Source organism: Phalangium opilio, unplaced genomic scaffold, assembly GCF_054372755.1.
Source record: "Phalangium opilio isolate 3A_F unplaced genomic scaffold, DU_Popi_V2 ptg000070l_1, whole genome shotgun sequence".
Taxonomy (NCBI): domain Eukaryota; kingdom Metazoa; phylum Arthropoda; class Arachnida; order Opiliones; family Phalangiidae; genus Phalangium; species Phalangium opilio.
Genome location: NW_028324182.1, coordinates 11,214,328 through 11,234,087, shown reverse-complemented (window position 1 = coordinate 11,234,087; position 19,760 = coordinate 11,214,328). Strand labels below are relative to the sequence as shown.

Here is a 19,760-nt window from a genome sequence, read left to right as displayed (position 1 = left end):
AGTGGAATAAATCTTCACTGAAACACGCCCATGTCTAAACCAAACCCGAAATCGGCTTAAATAGTAAAGATTCACCGCGCAAACCGTTTTAAATATAAATAAACCTTTGAATCTTTCTGGAGGTGAAAACATTTTGAAGGAGGCCAATGACTGAAAAATATTTCTCTAGACACTCTCGTTCGTCTCGAAGAAAGCAATCAGCATCCTTAAAACTCTAAACTAGATAATGATATCCTTGGGTATACGTTTTACGGCCGCGAAACGATGGATAAAGTGGTATAAGGTTAAAGCTCCTCTTTTTATGGAGGGGATAAGCCGTTCTACGATGCTCGAACTTCCAAATCCGTGGCTTGAAGCTCGGTCAATTTAAGTCACCGAAAAAAACGTGATTAGGGTTTTGAATTTTTCCAGTGTATCGTTTCACGGGAGAAAGGTGGAAGAATCCATCCCTTCGTTTCAAGGCGGAATGAAACACCGAAAGAAAATTTCATTTTAATATCGAGAAGACGTTTATGAACATTTTGCTTAATTACTTTGGCCTTGATTATTGCAACATGAAGAATTTAGTATCGTTGGTAAGGTGAGAAATAGGACTATAACATATACAAAGGACTTCCCTGTATCTCTTAATGAACCAGAGCTAAAAGATGTCGTTAATACTATGGAGAGAACGTTTTAATATTAGCAAAGATCTTTATTATTCAACTAACTTCTGGGCGTAAAGGAGTAAGTGGAAGAAATCCAAAGAAACGATGCACCTTTGACTTTAAAAATCGATTACACTTGATCTTCAAACGAGTTCATTATACCTTTAACGTGTCGGGGGTTAAGAGTAGGGTGCCACCTCGATGATCAAGTTCAAGTTCATAATAAATACACGAAATACCCTTCTAAGAAACTATAATTAGGTTTAATGCTCAGTTGCGAGTCTATAAATCTTCAAATTGATTTTTCTCTGTAGCAAAACGTAAAAAGACCAAAACCTAAATATCCCGAAACTATGTTTTAAAATCCATCATTCACAAGGTGTCTGTCTAAACGCATTCCCTGCATGGCTACATACAACGTTACAAATTCCGGAATACACATACTCCTTTTTTTCGCCTTTTGCAACAGTGAAAAAAGCCGCCTTCATTTTGCAAAACTAACGAATGAAACACTGAAAAGAACAGGTTTGGCGCCAAAATCAAACGATTTGCTTTTTTCTGCTGTTAAACCGATCTCGAAAACGTTGACTGAATATATAATAAGTTCATATAGACAACAGAAGGCTTTCGTAAGTACTTATGACGTAGTCGCAACTACCCTTTTTCTATAATCTCGCAATATTCCAATGTGTAATACGACGATCGAATTTTGTCACTGTTAATCTAATTTTAATTGGTACTTGTTAATTAATTTCGTAAAAATTAAGTAACCGCGGGGGTTTAGTTGAAAGCGTGTGATTAATTTTGTTTAGTAAACATAATTATAATTTAATATATAAATTATTTAGATTCTTTAAACATCTAAATCTGAAAGAAAACAAATATTTACTAAAACTAATAATTAAACAGTCTGTAATATTAAAAAGAAACAAAAAATACCGAATGAGTTGAAAGGTTTTTGATCGATTAAGTTGTAAAGAATTATTTTAATTGACTTCATGAAATACCCATTATTAAATATTGCATAATAATTATGTTTTATTTAAATATAAGCCTTCAATTTCGTTTTGATTAAGGTGAGCGAGAAAGAAGAATTTATTTAATTCTATTTAGAATAATGAAGTGGAATTTATAGTTGATTAAAGTACTAAGGGTGCATTTTGTAAATATACTTTCAAGGGAAATTTATTCATATTTTTAATTGATTTTGTTCGCATTCCTTAATTAAATTTAAATATATAGAGAAAAGAAATTCAGCTCTAAGTAAAAAAATAATATACGAACATCGTATAAACCAAGGCTATCCATCCAATTCATGGCATATGGTAGGCGACAATTCTTTAAAACTGAGACCATCAAGTAATTAATCGAGAAAAAAAGTGAAATTCAAGGGATAAAGACGAAAATGGAGAGAAATAATGATGAAGCAAAAATTAATTTCATAATAAATTAATCAGAGGAAATCTTAATAAATAATAAACTAAAATTGGTGGTAATACGACGAAGTAGACATTTTGTGACAGGGCGCGGGCCCACACCAAGTAATCATTTTCATTTTTTGTAAAAGCGCCTCCTTAATTATCGGGGACTTTCCCATACGCTAAATTGGAGTCATTTGGATTATTTTTATTTTTTCATGTTTTTAGCCTGTAATAACCAAAATACTTATATATCGCAGCACACAAGTGTTGTAGAAATAGTATAAGAAAAGGAATTTATAGATTTCTTCGACTTGGCATCTTTAAGAAGCCATAGATATCTGATTGAAGATAAGGGGAGGGGCTTAAAACGTTTCTAAGCAGGCCGCTCCTTTTTCCTCGCGTTTCATTGGGTATTAGAGAACCTTCTACTACTCGTTCACACGACGCCGCAAAGAGAGCATGTTTACATTTGAATTCGACGCTCATAGGTCATAGCTCGTCAATACCACGTGGCTTCCAACTTCAAATACATTACACGTCACGTCAGGGGCGACAATTTTTACTCGTCCTCCCATTTAATTCAAGCAGAAAGGTTTAGAAAATGACCTGTTAAAAATTCCAGGTGGAAGAAAACTATGTATTCCTGATAGGACTTAATAGTATCGAAGGAGGTGGTATTAACAGCATCCCTCCATCTTGTTGTTTTATAAAATACTGATTGAGGGGCGTAATATGGTCCACGCATGTACTAAATAAGATTCCCGTTTGCCAGTAATTATCCCGTGGGGGGGGGGGTTGAAGGGGAAATAATATATCCCAGATATAAATGCTAGCACGCGTTCGAGCGACTTTTAATAACAACTTCGCGAGGGTAAGATTGATATTTGCGAAAGGAAATTTGCGGTTAGTTTCGATATTAGAAATTAGCGACGCTCCATTGCCAATCAGTATAGATATCAAGAAGTGATATCTAGTTTATTAGGGAGATGGTATAAGATGCCTAAGTTTTCGCGCGCCATAGTCCCAGTCCCCCTTTCAAAACACAAGGGGGGACGTAAAAGATGGCCGAGCTATTTCGCCTCTCCTCAGTCGGAAAATACGTAATTTTCGTCTCTCGCGTCGCGCTGACGTGAGTTTTCAAGAACCAATGAGATGCTGGCTGTAATTTAGAGGCTGGGATTAACTCCGGACCTACGTTTGGACTGGAGATAAAGCTGGAAATGTGGCGAACTTATTCCTTCTCCCTAATAAAATAGATATCACTTCTTGTAGATATATAGAAGGATACGCGAGCAAATCTAAAGCCATGCACGAAAGACAGCAGAATTTAATAGCAACCTTCGCGGGTGGCGAGAGAAATCCCTTGGTCAGTGCCCGAAGCGATCTTTATTTAATAAAAGATTTTTTTTCTTCCTATATTGATATTTCTCGACGACACGCTATAGACAATCCTCTATCTAGGCTATAGTATAAATATTTAATTAATTTCTATTAAATCTGTCATGATCGGGAGATGGGCCACCAATAAAGAATCGAATTAAATATATACTGCCATTGCAATTAAAATGAAACTTCTAGTCTATATCGTGAAAAATCATCTACAATTAATTGATAATATTACCCCCAAAAAATATTGATGATTCTTATATTTCTTCGAGGCCAATTTTAACAGTTTTCTTATTTTGGGAACTGGGAAATTGACGGCCAACTAACTAAGGTTTCTAAAACGTAGGACGCATTGTTGACGGCGTTCAGCGAGAAAAAACCAGTTTGAAAACTGATCACACGTATAGTTTTACAGCGCGCCCCCTGTGTGACGTCAACAAAAACAATAAACACCGTGATAAAACAAGCTGTTAGGTGCTCAAAAATTTTTACGAATAGTCTATTGATGTTCCCGATGGTTTCTTCGAAAGGCGCATAATGGGTTCACCATGGTTAAGCGAGGACATGGTGACCTTACGCACCAGGGTAACGCAACGACAGGGTATCTATATTATCTTCTACGATATCTTTCGTCACAAAATCAATACAACTATACTCTTCGATTTACGTCAAGGTTCGTTCAGTTTACGTACTTTTGGCATCGCCTAACTAACAATTAGTCGTACACGAGGGGGTAATCGATACAAGTTGATTTAACAGCAATTTACTTCAAAAGTGAAACAAACCCAATATCTTATACTAAAGGCTCATTAACGATTGGAACTCGTTATCAAATAATATCATTAAAATTACTATTAGACAATTATTTCGCTATATACTAACGACACTGTTAGTAACAACAAGAAAAATCTTGATAAGCATTCTTGATGAAGTAATGTAATGTCTATCTCGCCTAATAAAAACAATTTAAAATTTATTCAACTCGAGGAGATCATATCTATTTAATAATAATAAAAATATGCAAGTAGATGATTGGCCAAGTCAGTAATTAAATTCATAACGATCTTGCGTATAAGTTCTTATTACGAAAAAAAACAAAAATTAAGTTATTCAACTAGTAAATTAAAGATTTTCTATAGTTTTAATGTCTCAATTTCAAGGCGCATAATTTACTAATGAAATTAATTAGAAATTCCGATTTTCAATCATATCGGAGGGGGGTCTAATTACGTATTCAGTCTCTGAAAAAAAAAAAATATTCGACGAAGCCACCGTGAAGGACAATTTAATTTTATTCAAGGGAACCTAAGGTAGAAGACCACCTAAAATTTTGGGAGGTTCTCGTGTTCGACTTTTGATTACTTCAAACACGGAATTTCTCCATTTTCACAAATGATCAGCCAATAAAAACACGGGGTTTTAGTTCATCAATTAAGGAAACCTCAAAAGCCATGGGCGTTTAGAAAAAAATTAACGCGCTCCGTTTTCTTTTCTTTCACCAGATATGGTTGCGTTCACACTAAACCAATCTATACAAACACAGATATATAGTTCGAGAGCTTATAAATTGCAATGCATACAACGGCTTGATGTATGCTTTGAATTATCATTTTTCTCTTTACACATGTTAGACTATTACCTATGACTACATTATATTCCTTGCAATACATACATAATCATTTATACCAATTGTGAAGATATCTGTTTTCACGTAATTCATACTAATACTGATATTATCATGATTTCCACAATCACAAATGTTGAAAGGCAACTATCGCGTATAACAGCACATGTCTGCATATGGAAATAAATAAATAAATCAATGAACATTTCTCAACAGATGTTTGAAAAATCGTTCTAAAAATTCGTGCGCGAGAAAGTTCTGGTGCGACCTTAATCCTTACTTCCATCAAAATCGACAAATAGAGAGCTAAGAGAGGGAGACTTGCCAATATGTCCACTTCATTCGAGACGGCAAAAAACAAACGACCGCAATTACGAGTCAATTATTATTATACCTAGAGAGAGTGAGTACATTTTTTTTTTTTGGCATAGCTTCGAGCGTTTACAGGTATAGGCCTAGTAGTACTCTTAGTAAATTAAGTTATTAATCTTGCTAGTCACTTTTCGCGCTATAGAACTTTCAGAAAGCGTACGTAAGACAGAATCCTACATGTCCATATATGAAACTATATCGTCAAAACTAAGAGGCTAAACCCGACTCCCTGGAATGTTTTTTCTTTGACTTGACAGCGAACCGTCTAATGACTAGTTATAACCAAAATTTTCTTATTACAGCACTGGAGAAAGGGGGGAATATATAGGCGAGTATACTCTCCTAATATTTATCTTTAAGAAGCGATATTCCCCTCTGATTGCCTTTGATTATAGGTTAATGGAAAATTGGAAGCGACTTTTTAGAAGAGGAGGAGAAAAATATATATTCCAATCGAGTTTTTTTGAAATATTCTTAATTGATAGAGTTTTAAATTGAAAAAAAAAATTGAGAAACTAAAACCACCCCCCCAAAAAAAAAATGGAAACTCGACTCTCTTTTACTCGTCGGGTATTACGACACTCTGAAATTCCAGGTATTGACATCTCATATTTTAAGTTTTTAACTATACCCAATGACAATTTAAACATTTAAAATGTTTAGACTGTACTTAAAGATTTACGGATAGATACGATGACAATAGCCATCAAAAATCGCAGGGGGAAAAAAGATGAACTAATATATTAAAAAGGGATTTGGAGGACAAGGTCAGACATGTAACCCATTCGTTTTGTGGTAAAATAAAATAAACAGGATATCCAACGCGGAATCGAATTTATGATCAGTCAATTACTTATAAAAGGACATGAAAAACGTGGTTATATAAGTTAAAAATGCCTTTAGATTTTTTCGGCCCTTTGAGATCTTCGAGATAATAAATTTAAATCCACTTTTTTTCCATGAAAAAATTTCTCAATTTGAAAAATATCGCGATTCTAAATTAGTATCCAAGATACGTTCGTTTTAAAAAAAATCAAAATATACTAGAGCGGTCCAGAAATATTTGTTATTTACTAAATAGGAAAAGGGAAAACAATAAGGAAACGGCAAAGAAAATTAAATGGTAAGTTGAAATTCATTATGTTAATTTTTTTTTCAGCGGTAAATAGAAAAACATTCTCATACTTTTTTTTAATAATAAATAAAATTGAGCATAAAATTCAGAAATTTATATGGTGCGGTGCTAAAGTAGCCTATTGATTTCTCATTAAACAAGTTGGGAAAACCAAAATATTACCTCTCCGAGTCGGGGAAAAGACTAGTATAAGACTCAATATCGAAATACTAGAGCAACATTTTCTCGCTTTGTTTTGTCTAACGAGGCTTAAGCCATTGAATAGTTTTCTCTACATTGTCAAAATATATAATCATCCGCTAATCCTAGGTTTCATATCATTATTTACAGAGAGTATATAAGTTCTATGTTAAATTTTATTCTCTGATGCACACCACTAACCCGATAACGATTAGCCCTTTCACTGATCTAATTGCTACCATGATGCTTTCTTCTATTATAAAATCTAAATCTGATTATTTAAACGTGTATTTAACTTTCGGCTCACTCTGAACCGTTAATGTCCCTTCACTACAGACACGATAATCAAAACCCAAAGTTTACTCCACCTCAGGTCTCAATTATTTACTCTTTGGTTCACTAAGCCTATTGCGGATCAAACTTGATTTACCCGACATAATCAAGGCCTTAGCTTTCTTCTTGAAATAACTAAACCAAGGATTATTCTATATACAGATGTAGTATAGCTTAAGTAATATGTAAACAGCCATTTCAAATAATAATATTAAAAAACATCCTTGGAATATCAAAATGAAACAGAGCTTTAAAGCTACAAAAGTACTAAATGCATCGTAATTAAGAAAAAGATTTCCACATATTCACTTTATATTATGGAAAAAGTGAAAATTAAGGTTCTGTAGGATTTCTTAGCACATCAAAACAAAGCGAACTGCTAACTCGGAGCACTAGTGTGACAACGGACAGACACACACAGACAAAAAAATAGACTGCTTTTTAACTCTTTCCGTATTAATTTTGAATTGAGAAAAGAGATTATCTTAAATATTAAAATAAATATAATTAGTATTTAATATTTTCTTCGTTAGTTGTTCGCCTTATTGAGCGTTACATCGTTTTAAAAAAGAATAATTAAACAACCTTGAGAGACTTGACTAATATTGACGTTTGAATTGAAGGATATGACTGTTGTTTCGCCTTACTGAAATAGGTAGTATATAAAGGATTCGAATCGCAGCTGTAGATAAGAACATCGCAATTGCGTGAACCTTGGAGGAAGACCCCTCCATTGGAAGGCTAGACGTTTCTCGTAACCCTAGCCGATCGCCGCGTATGTCTTAACCTTAAGGATGATGGTGGTGTTAGAAGCCAGGTGTACAGACTGGTGTCCATGTGGGATGGACAAAAACAAAGACCAGAAGATGGTGGTGTTAGAAGCCAGGTGTACAGACTGGTGTCCATGTGGAATGGACAAAGACGAGAAGGTGGTGGTGTTTAGAAGCCAGTAAGTACAGACTGGTGTCCATGTGGAATGGGCACCAGTAAGTACAGACTGGTGTCCATGTGGAATGGGCGAAAGACTAGAAGATGGTGGTGTTTAGAAGCTAGTAAGTTCAGACTGGTGTCCATGTGGTGTGGACAAATGAACAGAGTTGTTAGACAGGCAATAGAGTAATAGCCTGTAAGTGGAATACAATTTCCGGGACTGTAAATGCGGTCTGGAAATTGAATACACGTTTGCTCCGATTTGCAAACTGCGAACGCGGTCACGTGGGTGTAACAACGGACAAACAGACACACAGACAGACAGACACACAGACACACAGACACGTCGAAATTAGAACCTCTCCGTGACATACGTCACTCGGAGAGGTAAAAAAACCCTTTCCTTTTAAGTGTTAATTCAAGGTAAATATTATTTGAAGCAACTTACTTCGGTGAAGAGTAAAAAAAAACTGAATTTTTTAAGCCGATCGACGTTCTCGAAATCCTTAAAAACCACGAGCTATAGGTCTATACTATTGCATGAATTTTAAAACTTGGTTTAATACCATACGATATTGGTTATCGCTAAACGTAAATGGCTTACGTGCTTATACTCTTCAAATTCTTCCCTGAATTTCATCTATCCATAAAACTGCATTTATAATATTAAAATAAAAAAAAAAATAATAATAATTCTTTGGGGAGTTTTTTTATCATAGGGCAAGGAGGTAGTGTCAATCCGAATTTTCCTCCCTTTTTTTATTTTGGGAAAATATGGAAGCGTACTCTTTCTATCTCTCATAAATTATGTATGGACAGTTTTATATATTTTCCTCCTAAGATATTAAGTCGTCTTAGAAAAGCGAAGCTTATTCTGGAGTTGTCAAGGGAACAAACATTGATTAGGCGGACTTCTCTTTCTTATTCCAAGAAAGGTTAATCTTGGAGCCATGTATGTATGTATGTATGATAAGGGTGCTGCGTGGCGTGGTTTTAGGGGTTCCATAACCATAGGGGTTCGCCCGACTTCTATTACAAAAAAAAACACAAATGATATTCGTATCAATCCCAAGGTACAGCGTCATGCAAAGCTAAACGTCGTCCTGGGATGAACGAATAAGACGACCGCGAAAATTTCAACTCGTCCACGACGCTATATAAGCGATCAGAAAGGCATAATAGAAGAAGGATGACACTCTGTATTCTCTTAATACTTCAGTTACGTAACATGATTCTTCCCAGGCTCACCCCTTTTTGTTTACTCTCCCGCTTATTAAACTTCAGATGGGCATGACACCGTGTAGTAGAACCAGAGTTATGAGCCTCCAAAGTTGGGTGTAATGCTATTCCTATGGAGGGGGTATGTTTGTGAATATTTTCCTCAATTACTTGGCCCCTGTTTACTCGATCCCCGTATTTTTAGTATTGTTGGATGGGGGCAGATAGGACTATAACACACTCAAAGGACATCCCCAGTAGAACCAGAGTTATGAGCCTCCAAATTTGGGTGTAATGCTATTCCTATGGAGGTCTATAAGTTGATTCGGTTTAGTAACCTTTCTCCAAATGTTCTAATGTTGGGAAGAATCATCTTACAATTACCCATCGTGTTACACTTCTCTCATAATAGAGAAGCATTATACACTTCTGATACGATTCGAATTCGGGTCGTGGTTTCAATGTCTTTCTCTTATCTCCCCGGTCTGTCAATGACGGATTCGGAGAAGTCTCTTTTGGCATCTTCTCGAATAAGGCGCCGGGGTCAAAGGTGATCTCGACGGATCAAGAAAAGTCTAGTACGAAAGACGCTCGCGTTTCAAATTTAAAATGATGAAAATTTTCTTATACCTCCGAGCGAGGTTTCGTTCGCTTTCTTTAAAGAACAGAGTGTTTGGTGGTTGAATGGCGGAATCCATCCTCTTTAGAGATCCTTCGAACCGTATCCGAATCGAGCCACGATGAAGAAACGATCGCGGGGTTCCCATGAGAAAGAACAACTCAAAAACAGTCATGCAAATGAAGATAGCCCCTTAACAAATTACCGCCTTTCTAACTCAATAGACTCCGCCAAAACTTAATAAGAAATCGCCAAAAAACACAGCGGGATATTCACTCTAAACTATAAGTTTAAAGTTATATATTTTCTTATCCAAAAACGAGAAGCCGCTTATGCAAATTTTCGGACGAAGAGATAGACATTGGACGCTGGTCGCCTCGTCGTCGTCGTCTCCTCACCTTTCAACAAAAGCTACCCGGACTCTTTCTTAGAACAGAAGGTACAAAAAAAAGCATACTTTGAACGTAAAAGATTCTTGTCAAAATAGGCGTATATGTATAGACAACGATAGGATAAATACGTCATAAAATACAGAATTAATTTTTCGACGATGGTTTTTTTGTGTCTGTGTGTATAGCGGGCTATAATCCCGCTGTTTCTATACTATAAGGAGGACCTATCTCTGAATTTGCACGAAGCACCTGCGTTCGTGAACAGACACGTATATCCTCGAATAACAGACGTTACTGTGGCATTGGGTGAAACCATAAGTAAATTAAAAGCCACAATAAGTTATAAAAACACATTGATATTGATCAATTTCTTTCCTGACGTTAAACGTATATACATAAAATAAAAACAGAAGCAGTTCCTAATTTCTGCATGGGAATTTTAGCAAAACTATAAGATCAACGTGGTCGATCGGCGACTAATAAAATATTTTCAAAATTGAAATTACGTTTCGTCCCAAGGTTGAGAATGAGACTGAGAAAAGTGTATATATTTTATTTTCTTTCGACCAGCTAGCCAATTACGAATGGATACCCGGAGAGATCGAAAAGAAGTCGGGAAAATAAATAGTCGAACACGTATTTGAACCATCGAGCGAAATTGCCAGGCGCCGAACGCTTAACGAGTTACCACGGCGAGAAAATTGCTAGTAGCTCGCCACCTTTCGATTAAGAAAAGTCAAGAATTTAACACGTATACGCGCCGAGATGGGAAACGGATTGTTAACGCCGTAAGCAATGGGACAGGGGTCAATTCCAAAAGAGATGAATCTTCTTTAGTTTTACAAAGGGTGAGAAAATATGAAGTTCCGAAAGAGAGAGAGAAAAGAAAAACTAACCAAACCAAACGCCCACGCGCTCATCAATATCCTTTCTCTTCGTTTTCACGAAAACGTAAATTGCATCTAGTTTCGTAAGAGTATATAATTTCGTCTATTGCATGGGCCTAGACAGCGTTCATACAATTTTTAGAAAACAGATTTCCCTGACATTTCCAGATTTTTTTTCCCATGGGTTTCCCTGATAAGGCCACCTAGTATTTTGGAGTAATAACTTCGGAATTGGTTATTTTTAGCTTGAGCCACCCGGGCTTTCAAGGCAAACTTACTCAAGTCTCATAACTTTCCCCGAATTTTTAAATTTTACTAAAACTTATAAATTGCCCCGAGTTTTCCCTGATTTTTAGTCGTTCTCCAGGTTTTTATTAACCCTGCTACTAGAGATTAACTGCTTCCTTTACCAAGAGAATTTTATCAATCAATGAAAAAAGAAACTTTTGCAACTCATGGATGTTGCTAACAAAATGGTTTTGAAAAATATATATTTCTAAAGCAACTCTTACATCATTTCGGACTAATTACATTGCAATTCTGACCAATTTCATCACGTAAATTAATGAAATAATCATATACGAGCGTTAGAGTGTACCTCTATAAACATATCACTCACGTATATTAAAATTAAGACATCGGAAAAACCAACCAAAAACATATTGGTAATACAGAACCTTTTTCCATTTCCCCATATATTTGTAAATCTGTTTATACGCAGTAATTGTAACAGATTTTCAGGGTCGATTGGGAAAATCAATTATTTCGTGGCAACATAGCCTTGAAAATAGCGTTAATTCGCCAAGTGTTTTTTGAACACGCAACCCAACACATCGCGCCAATCAAAATTTCGCCATTTTTACGTTACAAAATTAGAAATTAATAGTTTAAAAGAAGGTAAAATTTATACTGCGCAAGATGAGCTAGACCAATTGACTTCCTTAAACGAATTATAGATTCTAGCGCAACATTTATGTCGAAATAATAGGATTGAAAACTGTCAAATATTGTGAGGAAAATATTACCACCTCATTTAAAATAAAGAACTTTTATCGATTGAATTAAATATATGCCTAATTAGTTTAAAAATAATTTTTGCAAAATTTCCCTGAACCAAACTATACCTTATGAAAAAAATAACCTAGTTACACAATTTTAAAGCGTATTAACTATAAACCAAAAAAATGCCCATATTTGGGTTTTTGGTTCAAAATTCCCCGTTAATTTGTTAAAATTACGTGTATTTAACTAACATTAAAACCGCTCGCTAATGTTTGGGAAAATCTATGGCAATTAAACCTATATTACTTCTTTTTATGAGAAATTGAAAGTCTACCAAAAACGATTACCATATTATTAGTACGATAATAATTAACACTGAATAATTCCAAGGCTAACAAAAGAGGAATTGTAATGAATATAAAAGTAGATTTATCCGCCCATTGGCTATTGCCCAATGTATATCCTAAGGCCATTTTAATCGGCGAGTTTACGCGATTTTAACGAGTGCTTTAAGGGTATTTTTCTTAATTCATGACCAAGGAAGCACGCGCAAGATTAGAATTGATCAATAACAATTAAACTCAGTTAAATTTTGGCGATAAAAAAACGAAATACCTTTCAAAACAGTCGGGTAATAACGGCCTTGAAATCGCAGCCAAAATACTATGAATATTATTTTAATTACGGTAAGTTAATAATTCCGATTACTTTTATGGTAAAAAAAAAAACAAAAATATTAAATTTATATACCCAGCCTCCTGAGTGTTAATATATTTAATGAATTTGGCGTGATTAATGAATTTTTATTGAAGGTGAAATAGTATAGTCTAACCTCCAGTAAGAACTATGTATGTTTGTGAATAAATTTATTGTCAAAACTAATTAATCGAACGTTTTGGCGTCGGTATATTCTTAAGGCCTTTTCAGATTTGATTCAGTTAGATGTATTAACTGGAATTGGGGGAACTAGTTCTGTAACTCGCAACAGTGGCAGGATCTACAGTGCCTATAGGCTAAATATGATTCGAAGTATGTGGTATCATTGAGTAAAGTACAATTTTATCCATAACACCTACGACACGTTCCTAGAATTCTGCTGTCCTAACATTTGTCGTTAAATTTAAACTTGTGAAATTAAAAACTGCCCTTAAACGTACTACTAGGGTTTTATGGGATGGGTGAAACCTAAAACAGCTCCTAATAAGGTCAATAATCATGGGCCTGACGTCATCAATAGCGCAAAAAGCACAGTCAGGGACAAAACTACAAAGCGAGCGAAAAAAAATTAAATAATTGAATAATACTTACAATTTTAAAGGTGATCAAATAAGTTATCCGAAGACGTCACACACCGCGATTCTAACCTATTACGCGAAAGTTCACAAAGCTAAACTTAATAATAACTAACCGCGAACGCGACTCGCGAAAAAAAGTCACTTTCACTACAGTCTTAACGAGTTTGGGAAACCGTTTCACATATTTTCGTAGGTTAAAGTGTCACGGAATATAAGTTCAGCTAGCTAGCTAATTGGACCAAGTCATCTTGCGACTTATTGCCCCTTATCTAACGCCTTTACAATGCATAGAGGGGTGGTGGCTAGCCCCTATGCCACAGCTAACCGGCAGCGCCCTATACTAACTATTACCGTTAACCTTTCACTATAACTTTGCATGTTCCCCACGACCCTCTAAGTAGGACCGTAATAAACTTGAGCCCTCGTTGGTCGGCCTCTAGCTGCTCCATGACCGATGTCTTTGGAGAAAACAATGTTAAACATTTTTGCTGGAAAAAATTTAAAAGTTAGTAGTCCATAATAGATAATGTTTATAGAGATCCAAATGATAATTTACTTACTTTAAAATGTTTCAAGATGCGATGATCAAGTGATCTTCTGACTTGCAGATTTGAATATTAGGGAAAGGGACTATGGGGCGCAGCGCTCTTGACATGACGATTAGGGAAAGGGACTATGGGACGCAGCGCTCTTGACATGGCGATTAGGGTAAGGGACTATGGGACGCTGTCGCTCAGACCTGAAAATTTGTTAATGCGCGCGCAACATTTTGTACTCACCCAACTTGAAGGTAGCCGAAAATCAGGTCAAGTTGAAAGTTGACAGTTCAAAATCGTAATAGGCGTCATAGTTCACACAACGTTCGAAGAACATAACCACAAATCGCGTCAAGTTCAAAGATAACCGTCCACACGCGTCGCGAAAGTCGAAGTTCACGCAAAGTTCCAAGTTCGGTTTAAAAATACCGCGAAACACAATACACGTTGGGGAACCAGATGGTCAACTCAAAAGGTGATTTGGTTCCCGCGACCCTCCGTACAGCTCGTGTACTGGACCGCCAAAACCTTGATCCCTCGCTCGCTGAAGGCCAAACGTGGCCCTTCGAAGAAATAACCATCATGACGTCATTCAGTCAAAGAACCATCTGAAATTAAAATAAATTACATCATTTCAGGCAAAGATCAAATAACAATAAAAATATTATTAAATCTCAGAATTAAGAGATCACGCAATAATATTTTTCATCATATATATCTCAATGTAATCATTAATGAGAAAATTATAAATTAAATATAGCCCCCCCCCCCAAAAAAAGAAGTTCAATACATAATAAATATTAACGGTATATGACCCCGAGGAGGGTTCCTAATGAATTACGGTATTTCCGAGATAATTTCGTAGATTCTCCTATTCCATATCTTTTGAAATTGAACTCTTATTTTAGCTCAGGGGTACGTGTATAGATAAAGGTCCCGGGAAATTAGATGTCGGAGGGGGGGGGACACATTCCATCGTGCAGCGATCTCGATTACCCATAGCGGGTTGCGTCCCGAGCGCGCAAATTACAATGATCAAGCTTGAATTTAGGGCCGGGGGGATGACCAGGGTAATTGATCACCCCGAGTCACGCAAACACGCACTGTCGCCGACATTCCAAAGTTCCACAATTACCCCAAAAGAAGAAGAAAAAAAAAAGATCTTATAATCGCCTCGTGGGTTTTTTCTAATTCTAAGGAAATGTAACAATTAAGTACGCCTCGCCCAATATCGGTTATCTTTCAGCTATACGCCAAATAATTACTATACTTTTAAAACACATAGTCAAACGAGATCAACGTCATGAAAAACCCCTTTTCAGCGCTGCTGGTATTAAATCGTGACTCAAAAATTGACAAAACCCGGTGAAAATTACCTAGTTAATATCTGGGTAGCTCGAGGGATCATCAAAGATACCTATACTTTAGTATTTAACCCATGTGAGGATTTAACGTACTATCGTTTATTCTCTGAACGCCACGTGGAATGACCGATGGCTATTAGGGTCATTGCATACTGAATAATTTGACGTATCACTCACCCCTGAATGACCTTTCCCATAGTTAAAGTACAGTTGGTAAATTTAGCTTATATATATTCAACGCTTATGTCCTTGACACCCGTGGGGTTTAACTATATACATAGACAGAAAACAATTTACGCAATCGCACTCGTAACAATTTTCAAAGTATCTTTAGATGCGCTACAGTTACGTCCTTTTAACATTTACCGCTACTTTTCAAAAATAGGGTTTGAGGCTAGGATAGCGCTACCATCTGGTGGTAAAATGTTGAAGTTAAAAATGAAAAACAGTTCAGAGTTCTCACACTAGATGGCGATACTATACAATGGCATTTAATGATTTCATAACCGGGAAAAATAATAATATAGTTTTTTACTTTCTATTTTCTCTCACATAATGCTTAACTCTTAATTAATTTCAAAATTAAACGGTTTAAACTAAGCTTACTCTAATTACTAGTGGTATTAATTACCGTGGAATCCTTAAATCGATTTACATCAACCCACTTAAGTCCAAAAACGAGACGAAGCTATTAAATAAATCCTACACTTAATTCTAATAATTTCAAGAGTAATTTAACAATTTTATCAAAAATAGACTATTTATTCTCAGTAATAATTACCGCATAACACTCAAATCAACGTTAATTTAACCTACATTAAGCCAAAGCCCAAACCAAACCTTAGTATAAAGGGAATTTTGAACTTACACGAATGATGAATAATTTCCTTGATTTCCAGACTAATTTCATTAATTTCGATACTTAATATCACTAATAATTTAATACATAAGAATTAAATTGATTACTGAACACTTGTATCGGGAAATTGATACATTTCTTGGGAGCTAAAGCGCGGCCGGCGAAACGACCCCATTGTTCTCTTGAACTTTAACCGGGATAAACGTAACGGAAACACGTTTTTGAAATTTTAGGCCTATTCCCTCAAAAGGGAGCTTTGCGGCGCGCGCCCAGAAAAAAAATAAAGAAAATTAAAAAAAAAAGAAGCGGGAAAAGACGGAAATTCGAATTAAGAAAAAATTACAATGTTTTCCAATATGCAGAACCATAACTTATCATTTAAATTAAAATATTTTAATTAAATTTCACACTATAACTAAAAATAATCGAAATTTTAGAAATAAAACGAGAATTTCAGGAGGAATAAATGGATTTTTCATATTATTTATAGCTCAGGATTTATTTGCAAAATAAGAATTTTGCAACTGCTAATAGGAGATTAAAATAAGAACTTTAAAATGAGGTTCATATTCAAATTATTTAAATATAAAAAAAACCAAAACTAAAATAAACATAGGATAATGAAAGGTGTACTAATTTTTTGAAACGCGTAAATAATGACACGTGGATATATCCATAAGGTAATTAACGCTTCATAATTACTCCCGAGTATAAAAGCGCCTATAGGAAGACCCTGCACTTATAATAAACCGGAATTAATAATTCTACGAATTTAATTAAAAGTAGATTAACTAGAAGCTAAAAAACACAATTACAACCCTTCCACTGAGTAAGGAATAACTCAGGATGCCTTTTCTACTAGTATTTAGTTATCTATTTAATATTTATGAAAACTTTGGAATAATCTACATCTTCTATTTGAAATGGATGACGAAACGCGTTCTACTTGTTTATCATAATTTGTGGCGTGTTGAAAATATAATCATTTTCTGTTTTTTCTTTTTAATTCCAACGGGGAGGGTGAAAAAAAAATAAAAAAAAAACTTAGAGAGTAAATACATTATCAAAGCGGTCGTTAATGTGTCTTATGGTTCACATTCGGAATTCTTTTACAATTAAGGTTTTTTCGATTTCGGCAGCTTCGGTAATAAGAGATTAAAGGTACCCGGGGGGGGCTACCCCCATTAATTAGAGGTGAAAAACTGGATACTATAAAGTTATAGGTGATGGAAAATGACGAAAAAGAAATTACAAGACCGAGTAATTAAAAATTGTAGAAAATTAAGAAAGGAAAGGGGGGAATATGAAAAAGAATAGAACCACTTTTTTAAAGGGAAAGTATCAAAATATGTTTGTTTTTGGTAAAACTATAGCAATTTGTAGATGCAGTGGACAACTCCGTCAATAGGGCTACTGCGCAGTGTTTGGCGGGAAAGCCTAACGCGTAGTGCCATACATTACTGAAACTTAATTGCTCGTATCTTATTTAATATTGTAGATAGAAACATGGTTCCAATTGATACACTCATTATTATATAATCTTTCGAATTAAATAAGAAAAAATAAGCAAACTTGAGTGAAAGCCGCTTAAAATCCACTTAAAATTTATGGAAAATCTAAAACATCGATGTGGCCTTTCAATTAAAAATCTAATAGATTTTATACATTTAAATAGATAAGTATATCACATCCCAATTCTATATAAAACAAAATGGATCGTGGTTATGCGTAAAACATTTTATGAAACTTCCTCTTTAAAATTTCGCAAATGACAAAAGTCTGGTTTGCTCGTTATAATCAGATCAAAATGCCGATGAAGAAAAAAAAAGATTGTAAATTTGCATCAAAGATTTATTTTCTAACGAGGTACTGTTTTAACGATTGATTTCGACCCGTTCCAAGTAATATAATACTAAAAAAAATATAATTTCGATTTTGGTCCCCCCTTTAGTTTCGGAGGCGCGATTTCTTAATGATCCAAAATATCCAAGAAGAAAGAAAATTAACCAACCACTTTGTTTTGACAAGCGTCGATCGTCGATTTGAAATTTAAAATAAATCTGGTTTTTTTTTTCTTTTCGGGGGTAAATATTCTAACCTTAGCTTAGTTAAAAGGTAATTAAGAGAATCACGGAGATCTATTATCTTGAAAAACCATTAAGGTAAGTAACTGAACAATGAGATACATCTAGCGAAGTCATCGTTCGCCTAACAAGGTCGCTTTTAAATCTTTGTCACTCCATCAAGATAAAACAAAAAAAAAATAAAAGGAGTTACTGTGCATTGTGGTGCACGGTTCAATTCAGATTGAAAAGTCCCTATTCACTTCAAAGAAGGTATTAGTTCTTGGTCACGTGACGCATCTTTTTAAAGGTGAATATTTTAACCTAGGATCTTAATTCCAAAACATTATTTTTAATCGCGCATTTGCTTTAATGTTTTATGACGTAATTCGGGTGTAGCTCGTGCTATTTCGTTTAATTAAAAGCTTAGCACTTTGCGGGTTCAATAAAATACGTTTCTTGCCAATTAAGTGACTAGGTAATTTGGGTTAATTAACAGGACACCGTGTTATAAAGGGCTAATTTACCCTATTATTAGGTTTTTTGAATTGTCTAAGTAATAACGCTTTAATTTTATCACTAATAAATGCATCTTGTTTTATTATTATTAATAAACTAGCACCTTTTGTTAATAATAAAACTAATTAAACTAAAAAACTAACATGTTTTGCAAATTAAACGTTGCCAAGGCGTTACTAACAGGCAGACTAAACCGCGCATTATGAAAACCCAAAACCACGTAAATTAAGATACGCACGGTTTATTAATAAATTAAATATAAAATTATTGAAAACTTCATTAATTGCGATTGATTTTTCTCGATAAAAATGGAGAAAAATATAAAAAATGGGAGTTACGTCGTTTTAGTTTCATTTCCAAGGCGCGATATACACTTTCCATACATACACGTCTTCGAAATCGTGATTGCAGCTCGGAGTTAGATCACGCTTTGCCAATAAAATAATATTACCTCGAAGAATAGTTGGTTATGAAAAGCTACGATCACAAATTACACATTCAGCTAGACAAATACTCGCTTCTTTTATATGATTCTTCGAAATCGAGTCTTATATATATATTTCTTTCTTTTTTTCCGGTATATTTTTAATGGGGATTGAAAAAGCCCGGGTAAGAAAGGGTAATTTTCTTGGACAAGTGCTTCCATTCGGAACAAATGTTAGCCAATTTTTGCGAAGTTAAAGTATTTGGAAGTATAGCGTGATTCACGTGACTACCGATGACTACTTTTCCAACCGATTCATTTTACCCCAGAATTTCAAATTATACACCAATTTTTTTAACAAGAGGAACGAGAAACTCGTGATTTTAACTATTTATCTGTGTAGACGGACGGACGGAGTAAAATAAGGTTTACGACGACTGAAATTGGAAAGGAAAGGAAATTTAAGAAGAGGGTTAAACCTTCTGTAAACAACTTATTCGAGGTTAAGAGGATTTTGAATTTTTTTCTTTTTTAGCTATTCCTCATTAACTACC

The 19,760-nt window shown here is 35.0% G+C and overlaps 1 protein-coding gene across 5 annotated transcripts in view; it reads right to left on the bottom strand.

Moving 5' to 3' along the window:
* LOC149661622 (paired box protein Pax-6-like) overlaps positions 1 to 13,629 on the bottom strand; it is an 80,511-nt gene extending 66,882 nt beyond the window's left edge. For 4 of the 5 annotated variants that reach the window (XM_089843144.1, XM_089843142.1, XM_089843143.1 and 1 more), the window contains exon 1: positions 13,455 to 13,629. The gene's annotated coding sequence lies outside the window, so the exon portion shown is untranslated. The remainder of the gene's footprint in view (positions 1 to 13,454) is intronic. The other variant, XM_089843139.1, reaches the window with a different exon arrangement.
* Between the last annotated feature and the right edge of the window lie 6,131 nt (positions 13,630 to 19,760).